At 42.6% G+C, this 13,019-nt stretch overlaps 1 protein-coding gene across 3 annotated transcripts in view; it reads right to left on the bottom strand.

Annotated features, from left to right (window-relative positions):
• Positions 1–13,019, bottom strand: part of THRB (thyroid hormone receptor beta) — a 179,263-nt gene that overhangs the window by 109,198 nt on the left and 57,046 nt on the right. For all 3 annotated transcript variants that reach the window (XM_053409988.1, XM_053409989.1, XM_053409987.1), the window contains exon 2: positions 6,475–6,588. The gene's annotated coding sequence lies outside the window, so the exon portion shown is untranslated. The remainder of the gene's footprint in view (positions 1–6,474; positions 6,589–13,019) is intronic.

The following is a 13,019-nucleotide window of genomic DNA, read 5'->3' on the forward strand; positions in this document are numbered from 1 at the left end:
GTAAGAAATGTAAATTTTATGTGTTTTTAAGTGTGTTTTTTTTTGTTTTTTTCTTTATTTTTTGAAAATTCCAATAAATATTTATAAAAAATAAAATAAAATGTATAGGATTGTGCTGTAAATGTTCATTTATGATTTTTAATTAGCAAGGTAACACTCCTATATACCAAAAATTATGACTGAAGTATAATATCCAGAATAAACCTGGGAGTATAACTTGTGTAAAGGTAAAGGTAAAGGTACCCCTGCCCGTACGGGCCAGTCTTGCCAGACTCTAGGGTTATGCGCTCATCTCACTCTAGAGGCCGGGAGCCAGCGCTGTCTGCAGACACTTCCGGGTCACGTGGCCAGCGTGACAAGCTGCATCTGGCGAGCCAGCGCAGCACACGGAACGTTGTTTACCTTCCCATTAGTAAGCGGTCCCTATTTATCTACTTGCACCCGGGGGTGCTTTCGAACTGCTAGGTTGGCAGGCGCTGGGACCGAGCGACGGGAGCGCACCCCGTCACGAGGATTCGAACCGCCAACCTTTCAATCGGCAAGTCCTAGGCACTGAGGCTTTTACCCACAGCGCCACCCACGTCCCATAACTTGTGTAAAAATCTGCTGAGATACTCATACAAGTAACAGATAAATTAAACTGATTCACAATTGCAGAATGACCTTTAGACAACGCAAGAACTTTGCAAATATTATACTGAATGCAAGAGAGAGCCACAATGACATTACAGTCAATGGGATTATGTCATAGTTATTTTTTTGTTAAGTGAGCCACAAACACACAAAATATTGATAAAGTTATGCAGGGGGGAAACAAGCACATAACATGGCCTTCATTCTCTTGAACAAATTGACCAAGAATTGATCTGGAAGAGAGGAAGGTTCACCCACCAAGTCTGAGGAACAGCAAAACCTACCGGATAATTAAGCTCATGGTTAATCAAAAGCAGGGAAATTCAGTCAGCTGCTATGTATTAACAACTTCCAAAAGGGAGACCATAAAAAGGACATAAGTATGGATTAAAAATTAACCACGATTGCCAGAAAGCCTGATATGGCAATTCCACCCACAGAAACATGTGCTCAGACCTTTCTGCCAGCACATGGCATGCATTCTGCTGTCTTTAACAGCATCAACAGATACAGACGCAATTATACAAAAAAGCCAACTTTCTCTAGAGTAGGATGGAGGAGAGGGAAGCTGAGTCAGACTCTAAGAATACAGTTCCTGGGATCTGAGACATTTCTGCTTCACTCTACATTCTCTTTCTCTGTTCCAATATTTTCAACTCAGTAAGAGAAGCTCTTTTAGATTTATCGCTTAGAGTGTGGCGCTGATAAAACCAAGGCTGTAGGTTCGATTCCTGTATGGACAGCTCCATATTCCCGCATTGCAGGGGGTTGGACTAGATTGGGTCTCTTTTTGGACTACAACTCCTATCATCCCTAACTCACCAAGGGTTTGAGACCCATCAGCTACCCTCACTTGGTTTAGCCTTATGCTTCCTTCTGGCAACACCTGCAGTATTGCTCTGCTTTCCTTTGGACCATATCAGCGACACAGAGCCGGGGTGTGTGTGTGTGTGGGTCTTGTCATCTTGGCAGCACATACACCAGGGGTCAGCAAGGTTTACCTTGCCTGGGCCGGTTCGTTCCAGCAGAGATTCCTCTGTGGGCCGGATTGCACACACTGGTGATTTCCGGCATCTGTGTCTGAGCAGACACAATTTCCTGCGTCTGCGTAGATGTGATTTTCGGCGCTGCAGAAGCGAGTCTTCACGGTGCACTGCACCAGTTTAGCACAGCATGCAAGGACTCGCCAAGCAGGCGGCTCAGTTTGGGGGTGGCTCAGGGGCCGGTTAAACGACCCCCGTGAGCCGCTTGTGGCCCACGGGCCTTAGGTTGCCTACCCCTGCCATACACACTGCCTCCATACACCTCCCCAGACTTCCATACAGACTGCCCAGGCATGCACCCAAGGGAGGCCACTTTGGTGCAGCGAACACAGCAGTCTGACTTCACCCCCAGAAGCGCACTCCATTGCCTCTCGAGACAGACCGGTGCCAACAACAACAATTAAGCAACGTTAGGGTCACAAGGAGACCCAACCTCTGCATGTTCAGTAGAACTGCTAACAGAAGCTTATGCATAAGACTTCTATGCACCTAAGGCTCTTTCTGTATGATGGAAAGATCCAGCTTTTTCCCATGCCAGTTCAGAGATAGATAGATAGATGATAGATAGATAGATAGATAGATAGATAGATAGACAGACAGACAGACAGACAGACAGGATTCTGCTTCCTCATCTATGCATTCATGAAATGTAAAATTGTGTCAACCAGCCTAAAGTCATTGCTTGATCTTACAGTCATCCTGTGATGAGCATATCCATGTAAGCTCACCCTTACTTAATTAATTTTTAAAATCTTCAGAAAATTATGTACGTCTCCGTGCACAGGAACTAGCAATTTGGGTAAATGTTGGGCTTAACTCGGTGTCAGCATAGATTTACATTTTTTCACATTAAAACTGACCCAAATGCTAACTGCTCCTTACCTCACAACCGCATTCTGTGTTGCTTGCTATATTGACAGAGAGATGAGTGACTAAATACTTTTTAAAATAGTACAAAATATCTTCTTAATTAAGTTTTTTTTTTTAATGTGAACCCAGACAGGTGTTATTCAGCAGTTTATCAACCACCTGCTCAGGCAAATGCCCTTGAGGCCATCAAACTGACATTGAGGCTATTGTATTTGGTGTGGTGGACATTTGGCATCTGTTTTCTCTTCATCTGTAAGTTTTTCACTCACGTGTGCCTTCACCAGCAAATGCCAGACACACACCGAAGACCCAACACCCAAGGCTGGCCAAATTATTTTGGCACTTAAAGCAGAAAATCCCATAAGCGCCTTGCTGCTCAGCCTAAAAATACACTAAATACAGTGGTGCCTCGCAAGACGAAATTAATTCGTTCCGCAAGTTTTTTCTTCTTGCGAGTTTTTCGTTTTGCGAAGCACGGTTTCCCATAGGAATGCATTGAAAATCAATTAATGCGTTCCTATGGAGACCGCCTTCAGACCAGGTCCGGGGACAGTCTGTCCCCGGACCTCTTCTGAAGGCTGGCGTGGGGAGAAGGACTTTTCTCCCCACCGCCAGCCTTCAGAACAGCCTTCTGAAGGCTGGCGGTGGGAAGAAAAGCCCTTCTCCCGCCGCCAGCCTTCAGAAGAGTTCCCGCAGGGCTGCCTAGGCTGCGGATAGCAGCCTGCTGCCCAGCGCGAGGGGCGCTCTTAAGCAGAGTGCCCCTCGCGCGGGGCAGACATCTGCAGCTTGGGGAGCCCTGCAGGAGTTCCCCGCAGGGCTCTCCAAGCTGCGGATAGCAGCCTGCTGCCCCGCGCGAGGGGCGCTCTTAAGCACAGCGCCCCTCGCGCGGGGCAGACATCTGCAGCTTGGGGAGCCCTGCAGGAGTTCCCCGCAGGGCTCTCCAAGCTGCGGATAGCAGCCTGCTGCCCCGTGCGAGGGGCGCTCTGCTTCAGAGCGCCCCTCGCGCCGGGCAGACATCCGCAGCTTGGGGAGCCCTGCAGGACTGTTGGCGGTGGGGAGGAAAAACCCTCCTCCCACCGCAAGCCCCGGGAACAGAGGAGAAGCGCTGCGTGCCTTCTCCTCTGTTCCTGGACCTCCCACCGCAAGCCTTCAGGACAGGTCCGGGAACAGAGAAGAAGGCGCGCTGCGCTTCCCCGCTGTCCCCGGAGATTTCCCTATGGGCTTTCGTCTTGCGAAGCAAGCCCATAGGGAAATTCGTCTTGCGAAGCCGCTAAAAATCGGAAAACCCTTTCGTCTTGCGGGTTTTTCGTTTAGCGAGGCATTCGTCTTGCGGGGCACCACTGTAACAATTTAATTTTCATTGTACTCTACCTAACAGCAAGACCAGCTCTGAGTGTCTTCCAGATCTCATGACGAATGATAGGAGGAAGGCTTAGAAAATCAATGTTTTAGCATATCAGGTTAGGACTGGGGTCACTCACGTTCAAATCCCCACTTGGCTACAAAGCTGACTTTAGTTTTTCCTCTCTCGCAGGCTGACTTACCTCAAAAGCTCCCTGAATGGAAGATAGGATAAAGTATAATAAATGATAGCAATAAAAAAATGAATGAAGTGCAATAAATCTGATAAACAATAATAGTTCTGAAGTTACATTCTAAAACCACAAGCCCGTGTCTTAAATATTTGTTACAGAAAGATATGCACACTTTATTTTTAAGAAAAGAGCAACTTTTATCAGATTCTCTACCTAGGCCTTTTGTGAAAGTGTTTAGATGTTAAGTTGTAGATGTGGCTATATAAATGCTTCACAAAATCTTTCCAGTGACACAGGACACAGCGCTTAGGGGTTTTTGGGTAACTCTGTTCTTCCAATTGCTCAAAGTCTGTCCATATTCTTATCACTTCTGTTATAGGAAAGTAAAATGATGATGGGAAACGTGACTTAAGACTACATTTTTAAAAAAAACTAACTCGGTAGAGAAAGTTTGAGGAGAAGGAGGAATATGCAGAGCCCGGGTTCTAGTAGGGAGAACAAAATTATCTCTATCCACTTTGCATCATGTACAAGTGAGGAGGAATTAAAGAACCTTTTAATGAGGGTGAAAGAGGAGAGCGCAAAATATGGTCTGAAGCTCAACATCAAAAAAACGAAGACCATGGCCACTGGTCCCATCACCTCCTGGCAAATAGAAGGGGAAGTAATGGAGGCAGTGAGAGATTTTCTTTCTTGGGCTCCATGATCACTGCAGATGGTGACAGCAGCCACGAAATTAAAAGACGCCTGCTTCTTGGGAGAAGGGCAATGACAAACCTAGACAGCATCTTAAAAAACAAATATCACCTTGCCAACAAAGGTCCGTATAGTTAAAACTATGGTTTTCCCGGTAGTGATGTATGGAAGTGAGAGCTGGACCATAAAGAAGGCTGATTGCCGAAGAATTGATGCTTTTGAATTATGGTGTTGGAGGAGACTCTTGAGAGTCCCATGGACTGCAAGAAGATCCAACCTATCCATTCTTAAGGAAATCAGCCCCGAGTGCTCACTGGAAGGACACTTCCTGAAGCTGAGGCTCCAATACTCTGGCCACCTCATGAGAAGAGAAGACTCCCTGGAAAAGACGCTGATGTTGGGAAAGATTGAGGGCACAAAGAGAAGGGGACGACAGAGGGCAAGATGGGTGGACAGTGTTCTCGAAGCTACAAACATGAGTTTGACCAAACTGTGGGAGGCAGTGGAAGACAGGAGTGCCTGGTGTGCTCTGATCCATGGGGTCAAGAAGAGGTGGACACGACTAAACAACTAAACAACAACAACAACATACAGGGTGGATTTGATTTAAATCAAATCGATTTAAATAACAATTTAAATCACTAGTCAGTAAGACTTGATTTAAATCATTTTTTTAACAGAAAGACTCATTCTTGCTGGTATCATCTTAATATTTACAACCAGATGAAGGTTTCATTTTTGGAATAATAAATTTTCAGAGTAGTTTTTACAGTTAAATCAAAAATTACTGTTTTGGTTATACTATTAGAAATACATGGACCAATAATTATGAAGTTATTGTGAGGTTTAAGAAGTTAACTGTTTATAGTTGGACGACTTTTCTGCTGTACTTTATTGGAAGGAGAAAAATAATCATTTCCTAAATAGAAATTTAAACAATTTATTTAACTAAAACAATAACATTATAGCATACGTATCCATGTTGGTTAACTGATGTGGTTAAACAATTTCATGAAAAACTTGAAACAAATCCTTATTTCCTGATGAATAGCCTTTGGACTATAATGTAACTTAAATAGAAAACTATCTTTAGAATTTTTTCCCTCCAAAAGCATTTTATTTTAAAAATTCAATTTAAATTTTAAAAAATCTTATTTTTTAAAAAAATCATTGCTTTTTATCCACTCTGCATTAAAGCAACTCACACTCTTTTGTTTGTTTGTTTCCCAGTGCATTTTAAAAATCTGATTTAAATATTTAAAAATCTGATTTAATTTTTTTTAAAAAATATCTGATTTTTATTTATTTTAATCATTGATTTTTATCCACGCTGCCTGTATCATATTCCTCTCCCCAACAACCTGCTTATCTGCCTCTTTTGTCCTGGCTCCGGCAGCATTGAAACAATGGGGCACAGGACTCTATGGAATCTCCCTGCACCGAATAAAGTAGGGACTCTCTGTCATTCTGCTATGCGTGCAACTCTAGTCAAGGCCTAGCGAACTCCTTCATTTATACAATCCTTTAGAAAAAAATTAACACTGCTGCCTTCTGTCGCTCTGCACAACATTTTGAAAAGTTTATTTCAGAAGAGGGCATCTGTTTTCTCTGGAGGAAAACATTACCTTGCATTTGTGAGTCTTGCCTTGCCTTTCTTCCAAAACATTTAACAGAATTTAAACACTGTAAAAACTGACCTTAGAACGAGCCCATAAATGAGAGACGAGATTGAGCAGGAGGATGACAGAAACCATATCTGTTTTCAAATATATGCGCAGACACAGGGATCACAGGTCTTCTGTTCTTAGCATCTGAGGATAAATATAAAAATAAAAATAGAATGAATCAGCAAATGCTTATCTCACAGACAGTATGCGCCTAGAAACTGTGAGCAGACATACTGAGGGATGAACTCAGAAGACATGATTGTACCAGTTGCTCACCGGAAAGTTCTACTGATCAGAATGAAGATCTAATCCGCCAAGTCTGGACTGTATTTTACTTGACATCACTCAAATTTATCATCGTCATAGTGAGATGTCTATCAGTATATACACCTGGTCATACAGTATAAGAACCGAAGTGGAAGTTCACACATTAATAAAAAATAAAATAAAGTAATGAAATTCTATATACTCCAGCACTTTTATATTTAATTTTCAAAAGTAACTTTTAAAAACTAAATACCAAAGGGACAGTTTTCTCTGTGGTTAAAAACTAACAAATGAGGGATTTATTTATTTTTAATCACATCACAATCCAATGGAACATAGACTACAGTGGTACCTCAGGTTAAGTACTTAATTCGTTCCGGAGGTCCGTTCTTAACCTGAAACTGTTCTTAACCTGAAGCACCACTTTAGCTAATGGGGCCTCCTGCTGCTGCTGCGCTGCCGGAGCACGATTTCTGTTCTCATCCTGAAGCACAGTTCTTAACCTGAAGCACTATTTCTGGGTTAGTGGAGTCTGTAACCTGAAGCGTATGTAACCCGAGGTACCACTGTAATTCTTTTTATTTATGTATTTATTTATTTATACTTTTCAAGTTTATACATTTCACTAATTTTATACATTTCACTAACTTTACAACCATTTTGACATTTCAAAACTTGACTTCCACCACTTTCTGTGGTTCCTTAAATTTGTTTTTAATATCTTCTGTATATCCAAATTAACTTAATTTGCTCGTTTATTCATCTTCTTTAAATATATACTCTTATAGAACTGCGGGTTATTACAATAATCCTGACAACATTTTTATCTGTTTGCAATTTATCTGTTAATATTCAATAAACCATTTCCATTCTTTTATTTAAAAAATTGTTATCTTGATTTCTTATTCTTCCGGTAAGTTTCGCCATTTCTGCATATTCCATGAGTTTTTGTATCCATTCTTCCTTTACTGGGACTTCTGCTTCTTTCCATTTTGGGGCAAGTAACATTCTTGCCGCTGTAGTAGCAGAAGAGGTAACTATTGGAAACTGGGGAGAAGGTGGGGGGAAGTCCAGGGGTTTGAAGAACCCTGTAAAGGTATTGAGATTGTTTGTGTAGTAATGCAAATAATAATGCATGTTAAAACCTTTTAAAATAAAATTTATTTTTTTAAAAAAGAAAGGAATGCAAAATGGATTAATCCGTTCCAGACTTTTAAAAACAACCACTAAAACAGCAATTTAACATGAATTTTACTATCTAACGAGACCATTGATCCATAAAATGAAAGCAATAAACAATGTACTGCAGTCACACAATCAATCAGTAGCTGAACTGGGTTCCACGCAGCCACAAAAACAAAAGAAAAGAGCCGCAAAAACAAAAACGCAAAATAAACAGCAAAAACCGACAGACCTCAGCGTTAACACTCAAAACGGAAGTGTGGCACTCAAATCGGAAGCATGACACTCAAAATGGAACACGTTTGGCTTCCGAAAACAGTTCACAAACCGGAACACTTACTTCCAGGTTTGCAGTGTTTGGGTTCCAAGCTACAGCGGTACCTCGGATGAGAACAGAAATCGTGCTCCGGTGATGCGGCGGCAGCAGGAGGCCCCATTAGCTAAAGTGGTGCTTCAGGTTAAGAACAGTTTCAGCTTAAGAACGGACCTCCAGGACGAATTAAGTACAGTGGTACCTCGGGTTACATATGCTTCAGGTTACACACTCCACTAACCCAGAAATAGTGCTTCAGGTTAAGAACTTTGCTTCAGGATGAGAACAGAAATCGTGCTCCGGTGATGCGGCAACAGCAGGAGGCCCCATTAGCTAAAGTGGTGCTTCAGGTTAAGAACAGTTTCAGGTTAAGTATGGACCTCCGGAGCGAATTAAGTACTTAACCCAAGGTACCACTGTATTTGAATACCAAGGCGTTTGAGAACCAAGGTACCACTGTATTCAGTTACAGCAGCTCAGCTTTCCTCAGATTGTTGCCCTCCAGCTGTGACGGACTACAACTCCCAACAACCTCAGGCAGCATGGCAAATGGTCAGGAATGAGGGGTGTTGTAGTCCAATATCTCTCTGTGTGTGTGTGTGTGTTTGCACACATGCACACATGCATGCATGCCAGGCTGAGAGCATTTGCCCTAGCACATGCCACAATAATACATTTGTTAGTCATCAGGGTGCCGCAAGACAAGAATTCAGTCATGAGACTCAGAGTTGACATGGATCAATTAAGAAACAAAAACAAATCTGGTGCAAAAGATTCCGATCGCTACACAGAAACGCAATGGTTTGGCAATGTCAATGCAGACTCTTCTCTCGATAGGTTTCAAGTCTAACTGCATTACAGTCGGGGATGAAGAAAGGATGTTTTTATTTCTGTTTTCACAGGACGAGAAACAATGCGGCTATTTTCTCACACAAACTGTGCTAAGTAGCAGGACGCCACAAGTTTCAGGCCATAGGTTAGAGAAACTAGACAGGACATCAGATTAAATGTGTCAAGAGCAACAGGTTTTCTAGCATGCAAAAAAAGCAGCGGCCATAAAGATGCGGGCAGACTATCTAGAGGAGGGGTTGGAAACCTAGGGCCTAAGGAGAAAATGCAGCTGTCCAGGCCTCACTGTCAAGCTCACAATTCACATCTCTCAGTGGGATTCCCTCCCCCCCCCCTTTTGCCTGGCTGTCATTGAATGGCCAGATTGCCTCTATCTGTCCTGGATGGAGAGAGACGCTTACGTAGAAACCTCTGACTTTTGCATGGTGGAACTTATAGCCAACTGTACATAGGCAAGAGTCCTATCAACTAGCATGAAACCTCTGGAATATTGCAGACCCTCCAATATTTTCCAGGGACAGTCCCGGATTTACAGAAGCCATCCTGGTTTCTGTTTTGATCCCGGAATGCCTCACTTTTCCTTAAAGGTAAATGGAGCCCTGACCATTAGGTCCACTCCCAGACAACTCTAGGGTTGCGGCGCTCATCTTGCTTTATTGGCCGAGGGAGCCAGCGTACAGCTTCCTGCTCATGTGGTCAGCATGACTAAGCTGCTTCTGGCGAACCAGAGCAGCGCACGGAAATGCCATTTACCTTCCCGCCAGAGCGGTACCTATTTATCTACTTGCACTTCGTGCTTTTGAACTGCTAGGTTGGCAGGGGCAGGGACCGAGCAACAGGAGCTCACCCCGTTGCGGGGATTCAAACCGCCAACCTTCTGATCGGCAAGCCCTAGGCTCTGTGGTTTAACCCACAGCGCCTATCTTCATCAGAGAAACGATGGAGGGTTTGGAGTTATCCAATCCCTGAGCTAAGGAGATAAGTAACTACACAACCTTTACAGGACATCTGAAGGCAGCCCTGTATAGGGAAGTATTTTAATGTTTGATGTTCTATTACGTTTTTATATATGAAAGATGCCGTCCAGAGTAGTTGAGGCAACACAGTCAGATGGGTGGGGTAACAACATCAACAACAACAACAACATGATGATGATGATCGAGTAGGACGTCCCTATTTTCACCAGAGAAAAGTTGGAGGGTATGATAGTGCCGACAGTGGCAATGAACAGTCAAACTGTGCTGCACCTGACTCAAAAATCTCCTAGATCATTCAAATATAACAGCAATTGAAGGTACTAGGGCAGGTGTAGTAAGGATATATCAGTTTACATAACTAATCTATCACACTCTAGGCCAACACAACATACTTTTGCTAGAGCTATCGTGACAGCAATGGAAGTAGCCATCTGGGTCAAGGGCCAACAACAGGGAAAACCATTCAGGTGGACTCAGTCATTTGAAAAATAACGTATAAACTGAATTACATTCAACTATTATATATATATATATATATATATATATATTCCCCTCAAACACAAATAGGTTGGAGGGAGCTGTGAACAGTGGCATTTCTGTCACACAGAATTCTGGCCTAGTATGGAAGAAAATAGCCAGTTATTTATTTACTGCCTCTTGGCGTTTAAAAAGGTCCCATTGTGATTTATAATATTTTTTTTAAAAAAAAATAATTTGCATAAAATATTTCTACGCCAATCTGGATTTCAGGACAGTAGACATTGTAAGAATAGCATAGCACGGCCAAACAACGGTAACAAAACAGATAAAATCCTTAAAAGCATTCTAAGGTTTGCACAATCATTAAAACGGCAAGAAAAGCAAACTAGAAGCACTTAAAATAAGCCACCAAAATAAATCCACAGCAATAAAAGAGTCTTAAGCAGCTGCCCCAAAATAATCCTTTGGAGGCAAACTGGAAGGGAATTCTACAAATGTAGAATTTTTATCAAGAAGGCTCCATCTGGCATCCTGGTGGAAGGTCACAGAACAAGATGAAGGCCTTTCTGGAGGACAATTCTTTTTTACTAGGCCTAGCTTCTTTCTTTCTTCACATCACATATAGATGACTGGAGAAGAAAGGAGACCATGTTCTTACTGCCATAAGGCTGTTCCCCAAATGAAGTCCATTTGCAACTGCCCTTCTGCTTACAGTTATTTCTCTCTCTGGCTGGATCTATACACATCAAAGAAGCGTTTTGTTTAACCGCGCTGCAAACTTCGTATGAGAAATCGGGTTGGCAAAAACAGAACTCCACAGCGCCATCTGGTGCCATAGCGTTAGAATGCACAAACAACGCATATAAAGCGATTTTTCTTTGCCAATTTAGCCAAGTCCTCCCTCCCCCCCCACACCCCTATCCTTAAAACAGCATTTGAAATTCACCAGACACATTTTGCACTTGGCTATTGGCCATTTGCGATCATCTAGAGGTGCTTGCCTAGGGATCATTTGTTCTGAACTGTTTTCACACACTAGCAATGCATTCTGAGAGCCAGTGTGGTGTAGTGGTTAAGAGCGGTAGTCTCGTAATCTGGGGAACCGGGTTCACTTCCCTGCTCCTCCACATGCAGCTGCTGGGTGACCTTGGGAAAGTCACACTTCTCTGAAGTCTCTCAGCCTCACTCACTTCACAGAGTGTTTGTTGTGGAGGAGGAAGGGAAAGGAGAATGTTAGCCACTTTGAGACTCCTTAGGGTAGTGATAAAGCGGGATATCAAATCCAAACTCCTCCTCCTCCTCCTCTTCTTCTTCTTCTTCTTCTTCTTCTGAATTCTATCCATGATATTGCATCTGCACTATCAGAATGAATCTCAGTAACCAAAGAGCCGTATTGAACAATACAACTTTTGAGCTCTTCTGGCCCCAAAATGGCAACTAGGCATTCTGTTTTGGTGACTGTAACACTGGTTTAAGAAGCCATTTGGCACCTAGCTTGTATACCTGAGTTTCTAACACTACCTTAAAATAAAGCTATTTTCAGAGCACCTATGTTTCACAGACGAACCTCACATTCTAACTCCGTTGTAAATCCAACCTTTCCTGTTAGGAGGACTGAGTGGGTCAAGCACAGAAATGAGCCATTTCACATAATCCTTAATGGAGTAAAAATAATTCATCGACGCAAAAATAGTTTAACCGAACGTAAATTACGTATCCATTGTAAGAGAGAGAAATTCTGCCAGCTTCAGTTCTTCTGCGAAGAAGATTGTGCATCAGCAACTGTTATTTGGCTGTCAGAAGTGAAAGGCATCCTTTATCTGAGAGTGTGAGAAGTGGTAGTAATTCATTTAACCAAATGCCTGCATTCTCCTGAGGAGAGGTGAAGCAGCTGCTGCTTGATAATTCAGACAAGCCTGGAAGTAATAAAGGCCCATCAGTTTACAGTTTGTACAGAATAAGAATCGTAGTCGTCTCCCGCCCCTCCGCACAACTGAATCAAGGCACCGAGTATCAATTCTAGTGGGTACACAAAAGACCCAACAGTTGAATCTGAAGTCTGCCACCTTCCGGGTTATTACCAATGTCAGTCAGAGGCTTAGATGAATCAGCACATCTAGAACAAAGTGATTCATTGACAGGAGAAAGCAGAAAAGAACATTTGTGTTTCATTACGGCCCAAGACATGTATCTTCATTCTGAGGATTCTGCACATACGAATTTTCATTCAGACACAAACTTATCAGGGAGGAAAACCTTACTGGATCAATTGATGTGTGTGCTGAAGTTTAAGCCTGTTTTAAAAGTTCAATCTGATATACTTTTAATGGAATTGTTTAAGGGAAGGGAGAAGACGATATCTAGATATTTTGTCACCTTTTCTGTTATAGCATTTTTTACTGATTTTTAAAAAGTTATATTGTATGGTATTTTTGATGCAGAGGTGCATACTGTGCCATGCTCTGTGGTGGAGAAAATGTGGTCAGGTTCTCCCTCACTATCCTCGC

The sequence above is a fragment of the Podarcis raffonei genome, chromosome 12 (assembly GCF_027172205.1).
Source record: "Podarcis raffonei isolate rPodRaf1 chromosome 12, rPodRaf1.pri, whole genome shotgun sequence".
In the NCBI taxonomy this organism is placed as follows: domain Eukaryota; kingdom Metazoa; phylum Chordata; class Lepidosauria; order Squamata; family Lacertidae; genus Podarcis; species Podarcis raffonei.